Source organism: Sceloporus occidentalis, unplaced genomic scaffold (assembly GCF_023333645.1).
Source record: "Sceloporus occidentalis isolate IW3139 unplaced genomic scaffold, rSceOcc1.0.p SCAF_176, whole genome shotgun sequence".
NCBI classification, from domain to species: Eukaryota; Metazoa; Chordata; class Lepidosauria; order Squamata; family Phrynosomatidae; genus Sceloporus; species Sceloporus occidentalis.
In genome coordinates, this window is record NW_028317156.1 from 374,652 (window position 1) to 388,678 (window position 14,027).

The window sequence follows — 14,027 nt, forward strand, 5'->3', positions numbered from 1 at the left end:
ATTTACCCTTAAACTTAATCTATAAATTTATATAACCCAATCACTAATTATTATTTAAGAATAGCCTAACATTTATACATTAAAGAATAACATTAAAAATGATGGATATTTTTAACTAATAATAATCAATTAAATAATTTAAAATAAATTGTATTTCTACTGCTCGTGCCTGGCTGCCTGCCGGTCTGATGATTGTCTTAGGACTCGTAGCTGACAAGAGTTTACTTAGGGGTTATTTATTATTAACGTATTATATTATTTATTTTTCAAAACAATAAAAGTAATTATTAAGATTAGGTTTTGTCTTATCAGGACGTTTTATGTGCGAGAGTGTGTTTGTGTGTATTAGCGCGTGAGCATACGTCAGTGAGGAAAGGGTTATGCGTGAGAATGTGTTTGTGTGCATGCACCACTGCGTATTAATGATGTATATACTATTTCTTTAACGTGAGTGCGTGTGTATAGAACTAGAAAGGGACAATAACAGGAAAGATCCTTGTGAATTGTGTGTGTGTGTGTGTGCTTGTGTGAACTCTGTAAAACACAGCTTTACATCTATGATCATATAGACTGACCTCTGTATAATAACACACAGCCTGACTTCTGTACAAAACCTCCTGACCTCTGTATAAAACCACACACCATGACCTCTGTATAGTAACACACAGACTGACTTATGACTATACGTTAATATTGGGGGCCCAGAGCAGCAGAGTTGACAAGGACTAGCGTGCCCCCCTCCCCCTGCCCTGTAATCAGCCCTTCGAAGCCTGTATTTTTGTGACAGGGGGAGCCGGCACCAGACTTACTTAAGAGGGCGGGGCTTCCTCTTCAGCAGCCGGCACCAATACGGAGACAGGGGAGGGACTATCTAGCCGTCTACTACCTCTCTCATTCTCCTAGCCCCTCCCCCGAGTGTCTGTTTGGATCAACCCCTTCCTTTCTTGTGTCTTCTGGAGATCCCAGATCTGCTCAAGGCAAGAAAAAGTTGGAGGAGGGAGAGAGCGGATGGACGTGAAATTACATTTTTAATATATTTTTTAAATAACATTTTAAATGGATTCCTGCCTTGAATAGGGAGCCGAGTCCCGCTCCTTAGGTATTTAGTTTCTTGTTGTTCTTGTTGAGTACTTTGATGGTTTTGGCAGCAGTCCCGGTGTTCTTGTTGGGGTTTGGCAGCAGTCCCGGTGTTCTTGTTGCGGTTTGGCAGCAGTCCCGGGGTATTGATTGGTTGCGGTTTGGCAGCTGTCCAGGCGTTCATTGACTTGGTGTTGTGATAAATGAATGCCGGCGAGGAGAGGGTGCCGAATGTTAGGTTAATACGTACGTGTTTGTTTTATATTAAATATATAAAGAAAAATAGGGCAGCCAGGGCAACCGATCTTACACGAGCCGCACCTCAAGCCCTGCTACTTACTTGTGGGAGGGTCTTCTGGCCAGCACAGAGGAAGCGGAGTTCACGTGACATCCTACTTCCTCTGTGCTTTAGCAGAGAAGGCAGAGGGAGGCCGCGCCCCCTGCTGAAGTCTGTGAGCGGCATCGAGGGAGCTGCAGTGCAGGTAAGGGGGTGGGGAGGGTGTTTGAATGAGTGTGTGTGATTGAGGGAATGAATCTGTGAATTAATGATTATATGAATAAATGAGTGTGTGTGTGTGTGTGTGTGTGATAGCATGGATGTGTAAGTGCTGGAACCTAGGCATGATGGGACTGTGATTGCTGTTAGCAATCACACTCCTATCATTCCAAGTCAGCCAGTACATGCTGAAACCTGGCCAGCTGCCCCCCTTGTGTAGTGATGCTGCCAGCAGTATGGGGTCTGCACTTACAGCCACCCTGTACCAGCATGTACTGGCTGACTTGGCATGATAGGAGTGTGATTGCTAACAGCAATCACAGTCCCATCATGCCTAGGTTCCAGCATTTACTGGATGGATGTGTAAGTGCTGGAACCTAGGCATGATGGGACTTTGACTACTGTTAGCAATAACACTCCTATCATGCCAAGTCAGCCAGTACATGCTGAAACCTAGCTAGCTGCCCCCCTTGTGTAGTGATGCTGCCAGCAGTATGGGGTCTGCACATCACTTACAGCCACCCTGTACCAGCATGTACTGGCTGACTTGGCATGATAGGAGTGTGATTGCTAACAGCAATCACAGCGAGCACAGTCCCATCATGCCTAGGTACCAGCATTTACTGGTTGCCTAGGCTAACAGCAATCACACTCCTATCATGCCAAGTCATATTGCTAATTTTGTCCAATTGTGTGTTACCTACTTTTATTAAACATGTGAGTTTTTATTATTATTTTTAAAGGTGGGGGTCATTTTCGGTTTTGGTTAAGTGAACCCTGAATGTTTTGGTCCAGAATTTTCATTTTAGTTCATCCCTAGAATAAATCTAGGGAATCCTGAATTTGTAGTCGCAAAACTTTCAAGGCCCAGAAATCAGTGAGAGGAAGAGTAAAGGTTTTGTGTCATTTTACTTTATTTTAATCTGCATATTTTATTAAAGGCCATATTTTTTGTCACAGTGAAAAATGAGTGCGGCCCGCGCACGTATACAATTCTGATGAAGTGGCCCACTGCAGAAAAAACTTGGACACCCCTGGATTATGCCCTTTGTACATGCGCCCCTTTTTCTTTGATTTTTTTACAGATATGATTCAATATGTAAATTGAATTTGTTGAATTAGTTGAAAAAAAATTGTTGGGTAAAAATCATGTTTTTTTTGGGGGGGTGAGGGGGTGGGGGGGGTGAGGGGGTGGGGGTGGGGGTGGGGGGGGCCCTTAACTCTCGCACCCGGGCCCTGAGGCGTCTAGTTACGCCCCTGCCACTCGGCACCCCCTCCAGAAGGCCACTCCCCCCCCCTTCAGAAGGCCACTCGGGGGGCCCCCACCCACAGCTTCCGGACTGCAACTTCGGGGCCCCCTCCCACAGTTTCCTGACAGTCACTCAGAGGCCCCCCTCCCAAGGATTCCAGACTGCCACTCAGGGCCCCCCCCCTCCCAAGGACCCCAGACTGCCACTCAGGGGCCCCTCTCCCAAAGCTTCTGGACTTCCACTCAGGGGGCCCCTTCCCAAAGCATCCGGACTTCCACTCAGGGGGCTTCCTGGCCTCATAATGTGTATTTATACCAGCAATGTATTATATATATAAATAAAGTTAGTTCCATTTATATGTGATGGCTCAGAGTAGTAGTAGTGTTCGACAACTAAATAATGGATAATAAATTACACTGACATACTATATACGGTGCTGCAGAGTATGTTAATGTATTCTGTTACAGTATTATATAATTGTGGCATATTTGTTGCATTGTGCATTCTATTTGATAATGTCATATATATATATATTCATTGTCGCTTCCCAATGTTATTTCTTTGATTTACTGTAAAAGTTATGCCATAGTTAGTAAAGGCAGACAGATGCCCAGACTCTTCTTTAATTCTGTGATCAGGCCCCAGTTACCCCTGCAAAATATGTGAAAATATGTTGTCGTTCCATGTCAGTAATGTCACAGAGCTGGCTAGTACGACCGACTACCTCCTCTGACTTGTGCTCCCTTAGCCTTGGACAACACTCCCTTCCCAGATTCCCCAGTCACTAGCAGTGTAGGGTATATAAAAATGAAAAACACTTTATTTTTTACACACATGGCTAGATATAGACAGCAAAGCGAACATTAACATAAACAGTCAGGTATTGGATTACAACGGCTACAGAACCGGCCCCCTTAATCTGGGTAATTTGGACTCCGAGGGGCAATAGGGTCATTAAAGTGATTAACAATACAATGGGGTCCCCACCTCCACTATATATTACTGGCCAACATTTCCAGGGAAAAGAATGGTTTGGCCGGCGTCAGACAATTCTTGCGTGGAAAGAGTTAAAATGCTAGCGTGTTAAATGTCCATGGGTTGTCTGTTTTTTTTTTTTTTAAATGTATGATTTGATGGGTGAATTGAATTGGCCGGGTTCAACAATGTCCCAAATAACACGGGGGGCAGTGACCACACATCACATTTCCAATTTGAAAAATGCACACCTCTCAAATGTGGCCTTTTAACCCCCCAACAAACCCGTGCATGGGGTTATCACTGTACTCAATAGATGATATTGAACATATATGAAGGTACCAGGAACCGTAAAATCATACCTGAAGTAAAATGTGTGCGGAAAAAACAGAAAAAAATACTGCAAACTTTGATGAATGCTGGTGATAAAATGTGTGCATGGGAAGAGTTAAAATACCAGCATTTGAAATACCCTGGGATGTCTAGTTTTCAAAACTCTATGGTTTTATTTGCTATACGTGTAAAAGCCCTTTTGCCCTCAAACAGCCAGGAAAACCCCTTAAAGGGCAGAATCACTGTAGTTGGGAGATGTTGCAGAACACATATTGGGGTGTTGTTTCATCACACCTCACCCCAATACCTCATTTCAATCACTGACCACTCCTATGACCCCCAGCCATCACATCTAATGCCGATTACATCTAGCCACTACACATCACACCTCGCTCCTGCCACACCCAGCCATCACGCATCAGAACCATGATACCCAGCTTTTACACATTACACCTGGGAGTAGATGGCTAGATAGTCCCTCCCCTGTCTCTGTATTGGTGCAGGCTGCTGAAGAGGCTCCCTCTTTTTGGTCTTCTGGGGATCCTAGTTCTAAGTCTTGGGGTAAATGGGCATATTCAAGGTTATTGCCCCTAGTCTGAGAGATTGTAACCAGGTCTCACAATCTCGGGTGAATGGACAGATTCTTTGGGTTTTTACCCCAGTATCTTAGGTAAATTAGCAAATTATCAGTTTAAATGTCTTGGGTTAAATAGGCAGATTCTAAAGAGTTTTATCCCAGTTTCAGAATCGCGGGTGAATACACAGATTCTTTATGTTTTTAACCCGGGCTCAGAGTCTCGGGGTGAAATGGCAGATTCAGTTTTTTCAGTGTACTCTTTGGGTGTGGCTAGGAAGTGGGCGGGGCTTTTAAAAAAACACTCATAAAAGAACCTTCTCAAAAACTGGGTGTGGCTGCTTAAAGCCACGCCCACTATGCCATAAACCAATCATTCCTGGTGTTCCGTCAACAGCCTCATTGTGATGTCATAAGTAGCACAGGGTATCAATAGAGTGTGAGACTGGTAAACTGGTCATTGCTCAACAGAGCAGGCGACAGCGAAGATGTGCAAAGCCCAGCGCGATGTATATCTGAGCCAACTATTGTGTTTGGGGTACATTGGAGCTTTTATACTCCTCTGTATCATATTATTAATACGCAAAAAGAGAGAAGACTCTGAGAGACATCAACATGGATCCGGACACCATCTGCACCTTGTGCATTCTCTGGTGAACATCAACAACTCCATGTTCCAGATGAAGATGGAACACAGACGGTCTATGTCTTGTCTTGTGGATAGAGTCTCAAATCTGGAAGAAAATCTAAATCCAGAACGTGACTACAGCCGGAGGTATGAAAACCAGTCACCGAGACACCTGAGAGAGCATCGTGCGACCACCGCGAGAAGCTATCAGGTGTCACCTGATCGCATATCATGGAATTATTTCAACCTGGCTGAGGAAAAGGACTATGGCCTGTCTCAGGAGAAAAAAGAGCTCCAGGCAGTTATCAACAGCCTTCGTAGGCAGAATGAAGAATTGATAGAGCGCCTAGAAGACATGAGCAAAAAAGTCACTTTTCTTCAAGAACTAAAGAATTCCAAAGACTTACAGACTGAAGACCTGGAAAAGAGACTTTATGCCATGGAGATGTCCGCATCTGAACATCTTGATGCTGCTGAAGACCTCACGATTGAACTGTTCAAAGCTGAATACGCCAATGAGGACCTCATTGAGGACAACATTGAGTTACACCAACAGCTATCTGTGGCCAAATACCTTGAGAAGTTTGAAGATGCTGTTGGAGCAACGAAAGCCTCTCTTCTAAGAGATAAACAGCTGAGCAATCCAGTTAGCACTCAACTTCGTGTGAAGATGGAGCAACTGCTCTCCGAAACACAAGGCTTCAGGTCCACACAAATCCCAATAACTGATGACCCTTCATGTTGTACGTGGCCCTCACCACCAAGCAGGCTGCTCTCTAGGGAACCATCACCCAGCCCTTAGATTCTTGCCTGGCCACGGCAATGGAGCAACCTCTGAGATCTCTTCAATGTTCTTAACCGTCTTCAGGAGGATGCTCCCTTGGTCACCAGTTGCCAATCAAAGAACATCACAAGTTTCCGTCTGTACTGTGATTTCTTCCATTGATCTCGAATCACAAATTCCCAACCATTAATCAATTTGGCAATAAAATTTAACATCTAGTATGGATCATACCATTTATTATACAGAAAATGGGGGGGGGGTCACAAATTTGAAGTGAAACCTTCTACAAAGAGAAGGGTAACAGTACAATGATGCAAATTATAAGAACACAAAGTTAATATGGTGGCTCCCATGGTTTACACATAATACAGGGTTCTAATACATATACATGCACATTGTACAGCGCTGCAGAATGTGATGGCGCTATAAACATCATTACATAGGTATATTTACTGATTTATATCCATACCTGGGAACTTCCTGCTGTAGAGTACCAGGCGCTCTCCTCCTTCTGGTAGTGATGGCATCATGGGGGAGGGGCTATCTGTGCATAGGCATAAGTGGGCGGGAAGTAGGAGGGGAAATGGGGACCCTGGCCTGGAGGAAAAATCCTGAGAAACTATCCAGTCAAACAAATAAATCCTACCATCAAAACGTAACTCTTATTAGTAAGTGTAACGTATGAGATCAATACAAAGTATCTAAACAGTGTCAGTGACCGCTCAACATAGAGACTCCTAACGACAGACACTATGTATAACTATTCACCCTATCGCTCCTCCCTACATCCCAGACCGCCTACATCTAATAAAGTTACTCTCCCATAGTGACATTCTCCGTATCAGATGATGTAGACGGTGCCCTAATCTGTCAGTCTGTCTCGCCTACAAACATCCTAGGACTGCCTGCATCAAAGAGAAAAAAGAAAAATAAATGCAGCATATTGCATCATTCCATCCAGGAGCGGGGCTCCCCACTTCTGCATCACATATCAAAAGAAGTACCAACGCTTATCATCGCGTGGCTGATAATGCCCTAAACAGAGCATCAATAGCCCGTACCTGATGATATTTTAAATGACAGATCAGTCAGGAAATCATGATGGTTTATGTCCTGCCCCAACTCATGTATTCCACTTCCTCACAGAGTCATTATGTACCAATTTCATAATAATGATATACTTGCACTAGATCTTTGTGTATAGTTACAGGTAAAATGTATATATCCCATTTTGCACATATAGATGTACCTCAGCCACGGAGACCCCCCAAAAGGAAACCAGGAGCAATAATTATAAATACGGGGGAAAAAATAAATAAAAATTGTGTTTATCACATATTACCACAAAATTGGATGTGTATATTTATATTATTCAATGAATGGAGCAAACGAAAACCCCTCATTCAGCCCTTTGGGGGAGATGGTCTGTAACTACCAAAAACACTCACTCCTTAGTAATTTCACATTAATATCGCTTTTTCATGGTGATTGTTTGATCTTTTCAATAGCTACGATGCTTTTCATGACGGGAGACTGGGGTGTCCCTCGTATCTCTAACCGAATCGAGCCCTCTTATCCCGAGTTCTCTAAAAGTTTTCCCAATGTATTTTGTCCCACAAGCTCAATCGGTCATGTATATAACACCTACCCTACGCCAATCTATGAAGGACCTGATTCCAAAAGTTTTTAAACCCGTCGTGTCTTTAAAACAGTGAGTTGGCTTAATATATTGGCAGACTCTACATCTCCCGCGTTTGTACATGCCCTCAGGCTTATTTCTAAGCCAAATCGAGGAATTAGGAGCCCAAGACTCTAAGACTGCATTAAAGAAACAGTTATTAATCTTATCTTAATGGGTATGTTCTAACCCTGAGAAGCTGCCCAGTCACCCCGAAACTCTGAGACTGGGGAACATCCGTGAGAATCTGCCCATTCACCCCGAAACTCTGAGACTGGGGAACATCCGTGAGAATCTGCCCATTCACCCCGAAACTCTGAGACTGGGGAACATCCGTGAGAATCTGCCCATTCACCCCGAAACTCTGAGACTGGGGAACATCCGTGAGAATCTGCCCATTCACCCTGAGAATCTGAGATGGATTAAGAACAGAAACCTGCCCATTTCCCACCAGAGTCTTGGGCAAAAACCCTTAGAATCTGCACATTCACCCTGAGACTGGGATAAAAACCCTGAGAATCTGCCCATTTCACTCCAGTACGCTTAGACTGTTGTCAAAAACCTCTAGAATCTGCCCATTCACCCCGAGACTGACACTGGGGTATAAAACCCAGACACTCTGCCCATTTAGAACACCCTTAGAATCTGCCCTTTCACTCTTAGATTCAGAGGATGGGGTTAAAATCCTGAGAAACTGCCCATTAAACCCGATACCCTGGCAGGTGGGGAAAACCCTTCAGAATCATCATATTCACCCCAAGACCCTGATACTCATGTAAATAACCTGAAGTAACAATCCTGAGAATCTTCCCATTTACTTCAAAACCTTAAAGCCACCAGAGAGGAGAGGAGAGGTTATTTGTGTTCTCGTTTTGTTCTGATTTGTTTTCTTCGTTAATTCTCCTTCTATCGGAGGGGAAGGAGTAGCGACTTCTATTTAGCAATTGATCTATTTTTTTTCCTAACACAACTACAAAAACTCCATAAATCTTTCAATGATTTCTTTTTTTATTTTTAATCTCTAAAATACCAGTATTTTTATTTTTTTTTCCTGAAGGGGTGGTAGATAAGTGTAACAGCCTCCTAGCAGGAGTATCTTGAAGTGGACTCCATCATTAGGTCTGGCCTCGGCTTTGGGAATCCCATTGGTGGCCTCTTCTGGTAATAAGCCACCTCCGCATTTACTCTGTTCTCTGCTAGGTGGACTGTGACGTTTGTAGTAATTACGGGTACTGGCTACACAGCGCAGGGATCAGAAACGACCCGCGAGAGAGCAGAAAGTTCAACATGACTAAGCAAGGACTGGATTATGATGGCAATGTGAGTAATTCCTCCCCGTTTCAACAGAGGGGTGACTTTATTTTAGTGGGTGTAGTTGAGGTTACTTATGTAACTGGGTGAGATATTTAGAAGCAGATTAATTCTGTTATCTAATAAGTGGGACTGTTGGCAGCTATGTTTTGAAACCAGGGCTTAACCCTCAAATGTCTCGGACACAACTTGGTGGAAGAAGTGAAGAATAACTAAATGTCGGGTCAATAAACAAATGAAGTTCCGTGTTACGCAATCACAGCGGCCACATCGCCCCGGAAGATACGTTACCTTTTACATAATGTTACAGAATCGACCAATCACATCTTCCGTCATATAGTGTTTTTCCCTTGATGTATACCAGTGTTCATATCTATATGTTTTTATTCTATAGGGTGACTATTTCCGGCTTTGGGTTCCCGAATTGCAGAAGATAGAGGGTGGGGATGTACACCCTCCCTGGGCACTGAGTAACGGGCAACTTGCGCATGCTGAGGTGTCTCTTGGGAAACCTATCCGTTTCCAGTTGTAATGGCGCAAGAATGGAGCAGACACATCAACCAGAAGCTCGTAAGTTACACCATTATTAAACCGTTTTATATATATATATATCCAATGGCGAGTAGTACCCCGGGCTTCAGCAAAATAAAGTAACGGGAAAAGATTATTGGAGGGAAGTAGGGTGGTTGATAAGTGGATCGGCCTTCCAGCAGAAGTGGTAGATGTGAGATAATTTCAGAGTGCATGGGATAGGCATATGGGAACTGAATCTAAGACCAGGCCAACGACTGATTAAGGTTGAATCTTTACCGCAAGAGAAACGGACGGATAGATGAAATCCATGGAGGCCTCTGTGTGAAAGCTCAGTAGAAGCCAGACCACTTTATTAGCTCCCCACCCACCCGAGTACCAAGCAATGTGAAGTTTGGATGAATTTAGTTACAAAGGTAGTGGTTTCCGGTTTATAAAGTAGATGGGAATGTTAAGGCAGATCTGTCACAAACTTCTTTTCCTATTCTCAGAATCTGCATGATTATTCCTCCCCATTGCGTTATCTCTTCCCTTTTGTTAAGGTGGTTTCTGGGCAACATAACTTTTACAGACAAACCGAAAACAGAAACCTTTTCTAATTAGATGATGTGTCCAATATGACTTCTTTTATCTTCCCTGTCCGGTTGAATTAACTGGACAGGGAATGATTAATATTTATAGTATCAGTGCATATGTCCCAAGTGTCCCTGGGTGTAGGTACAGTCCCTCTTTCCTTTCTGCCTATTTCTGCAGAATATGTATTTGCCTCCTAACCCCCCCCCCCCACACACTCCCTGGCTTGCAGTAGATCTGTTTGGCTGAACACATCTCCTACCGTCCCCAGCCTCATGAAATACTCACCGCCAGTCAGAGCCCCCCTGGGACCATCTCTGGAGCTAACGGGACCCTGCGTGCGCATACACAGAAAGTGCTTACACTGATTTCAATACAAGCAATTCTCTGTCACTGATTGGCTGCTTTAAGTTAATCAATGGCATGAAGGTGAGACTTCAGAAGGAGCTGCAGCTTCCCACAAAGGTGATTATGTATTTATTGAGTATTAAAGTACTCACACAGCCCCACATTGTACTGCGCTAAGGAATATGATGACGCTATATAAATAAATATTCATTCTGTGTTGCTGAGGCTGCATGGGGTCACCGGAGCTTCCCTTTAATGCTATTGTGACGGCCCCGGGTTAATCGGTACCGTCTGTGATAGTTCTTGTTTGTGATACCTGCATTTCCCAGTATATGTAATTATGGTGTGTGCTTTTGTTCCCCTTGTTTGCTACCCTGTCCAGGTACCACATGTCCTGCCCCCTCCCTCCTTACACAGACTACAGTAGAGACCCCCTACTGGGCTGAGTGCTAATACTCAGTCATATGCAAAGGAGGGCAGGATGTAATTCCCTTGTGTCTATTGGATGCAATTCCCTTGTGTGTCTATTGGACGTAACTCAATCCCTTGTACTGTTTAAATACCCCTGTGTTCCCAAATAAAGGGAGTTCCTGTTTTCACCTCAACATGAGTGTTGCCCGATGCTTGGGGTGGGCTGATATGATCCTGTATTGTCCTTTTCAGGACAATAACCACGCTGTGTAGCTAAGCTTCGGCTAGCCACAGCGCCAAGGTAGCTCCGGTGCAGCGAAGCCCACCCTTCTATCTACACCGCTGGTTCTGCCTGGCGCTGAAGGGGTTAATTGTTGGTGTCCCGGCAAGAGGAAGCAACGTTTGGCGGGAGTACCCAGTCGGGGTACAGGTCGGTCTCGTCACAGCTATAAATTGATACAAATGTTTACGTCTCTTGCATGCTGGTGTTATGACATCATCAATGGGGAGGGGGCCCGTCACACCCATCTAAACAACACAAGAACAGGGGGATAGACTTCTACTTCTCATGCAATTAATTTGTTTAAATCCAGCAGGAACCCCCAAACTGCTCCACCATCAGATCGGACCGGTGGGAAAGCCGGGTTTTAATGACCATCGGCCCCTCACACTCCCAATCTGCTGCTCCAGTGACAGATCAGGTGCTGCTGCTATGTGAACATCAGGCGGCCGCTGGCCTTAAAGTGCCAGCACCATCCGATCAACACCAGACCGGCCCTGGCTGGGTATAAACCTCATTAGCCTCTTTTATTGCACTAAATCCAAACATTACAGCTTTTTTATTTTATTGAAAATGGCCCAATTTTATCCTCCTGTTGATCTGTTGGGTCGCGGCTCGAGGTGCCTTTCCACATCCGTTCCGGGCGTGGGAGGCATTAATACGGCGAGTAGGATTTTGTTACTCGGAGCAGGAAAGTCTTGCAGGGCGTCTCTTAGTCCGTTCCCCGTGTGATTTCCCTGCGGTAAATCCGCTGCTCGCTGAAGCTGATGTCGCGTTTTCCTGCCGGACTCCGGACACAAAGGTTCTGGTACCGGCCTGAGCTGCCGTCAGATGCGCCGCGGGTAGCCGAATAATTACGCATTTCGCTTTTTTAGTAACAATACACGGTTTACGTGATAACATTCGCATCCACTGATAATTTATACTTTTATTTTTTTATACATTATGTGTTAATATTTACACGATTATGTCGTACGCTGCTTCACGTGATGCACTCAGGGGCCTGAACTCCAACAGGCTTCCAGGTCATCAGAAGCATCTTAGCGACTGTTGTATATGTAGAGTTATATATCTGCCCCAAATCAGGGTTATTACTGGAAGGGAGACTGTGCCGGGGCAGAGAGCCAGAGCTAGGAGGTTTCTGCGGGGACTCGCCAACCAGCAGAGATAATGATGTGCAGAAGCGCTGAGAGCAGCAAAGGCGCAGATCTTTCTGCTCAACAAGCCCCCTTCACCCCAGCAGGGAAAGAGGGTAAGTACTGGCACGGAAGGGACCAAACATTTTTAGAACATGTTGCGTTTGTAATACCCCCTGAATTATTGCAGTAGTTACCAACACTGTAACCTGGAACATAAAGCGGAAATGGCAACATGTCCAGGAGTAACACGCGACTCTGTGTTCCAGCACTCATAGGATCAGTTCTCAGATTCATAGCTCCCAACAGCCACGACACTCACAGGGCATTCACATCTTCCAGTCTGCCCACTTCATGGTCCTATCCTGCCCCTCCTTACTCCTAACAAAGGGACCCTGATTTGGACACCTGGAGATTTGGGGGCTGTGCAGATTTCCACCCCCTAGTGCTGTAATATAACCCCCCGCGCTATATACATTAAGATAACCCCCCCCCAGCAGCATATACAGTAATAAGCTGTATTCCAATAAACTCCCTTTATCTGCAGACCTGGACGCCGCCATTGCTGTCTACTATATCAACTCCAACTGCTTTAAAAAGAAAACAGCTAAATATTTTTTAACATTTTTGTTTAAAAGGGACAGTGCAAGATTTTGAAAATGCAATTTTAATCTGATACTAATAAACAACCTTGTTGTCTGCTATAACTGTTGGGTTACCGTTATTTCCGTTTATTAATAAACATGAAGGACGTAGCTTTGGTCGCCTGTCCTTGGAGTCACATTTGGCTGGAAAGCAGCTGCTCCCAACGCATTCTGCCCTCGCGGCTCTGTTCACAAGTCACATATAATAATGTAAGAGGTTTTATTAAATGCTGGAATGAAACCTAGTCTTATCGCAGATATGGCAGTTCCCCATCAAACGGTAAAGTGCCACTTAAATGTTAATGTATTTGTAAAATATTTGTTGACATCATTTTATACAAAACAAGAGATATGAATAAAAATATATATATATTAAATTAATATTTCTTTATAAAAAAAGACAAGATGTCTGTGATTTATCTATGCAAAGGAGGAGAAATGTCATAAACTAGAGGGTCAGAGGCTTAGATGTAACGGAAGGAAGTTTTACTTTACTGAGAGTTGTAGATATATGGAACTGCCTCCAAGCGGAAGTGATAGAGGCTTATACGGTGAGGGTACTTAAACCAGAAATTGTTGCCATGTAAAACGTATCTTCTCCTTTATTTGCTGCTCGATCACTTCACTATCAGACGTTAATAACTAAAGTATCTCCGCCCTGTGCAGATGGTATTGTGTGAATAATGTGATCCCCGCAAAATGCTGCTTACACAAGACCCTTCAAAGGTTAAATTCATTTGTTTCTCCTCCGTCTGTTGCTTCCTCACTGCCCTCCTGCCTCTTCCTTCCCCTCCCAGTTTTCTACTGCCTGCATGTACACTCTGTATGCTGCCTACTTATTCCACCAGTCTTCTGCCTCTTGCCTGTTCCTCCTTAGTAAGATAAGAAATGCCTGTTATCCTCCTATCTGCTACTGCCTACTTTCCTGTACCTGTTCTCAATCTAATGCTGCCTCCTTATTCCCCCCTTGGTCTATTGCTGACTGATTGTAAGAAAAA

General features: G+C 44.2%; 1 protein-coding gene across 1 annotated transcript in view; it reads right to left on the reverse strand.

Moving 5' to 3' along the window:
* Positions 1–14,027, reverse strand: part of LOC149278937 (enoyl-CoA hydratase, mitochondrial-like) — a 121,487-nt gene that overhangs the window by 17,260 nt on the left and 90,200 nt on the right. The gene's annotated exons all lie outside the window — the stretch shown is intronic.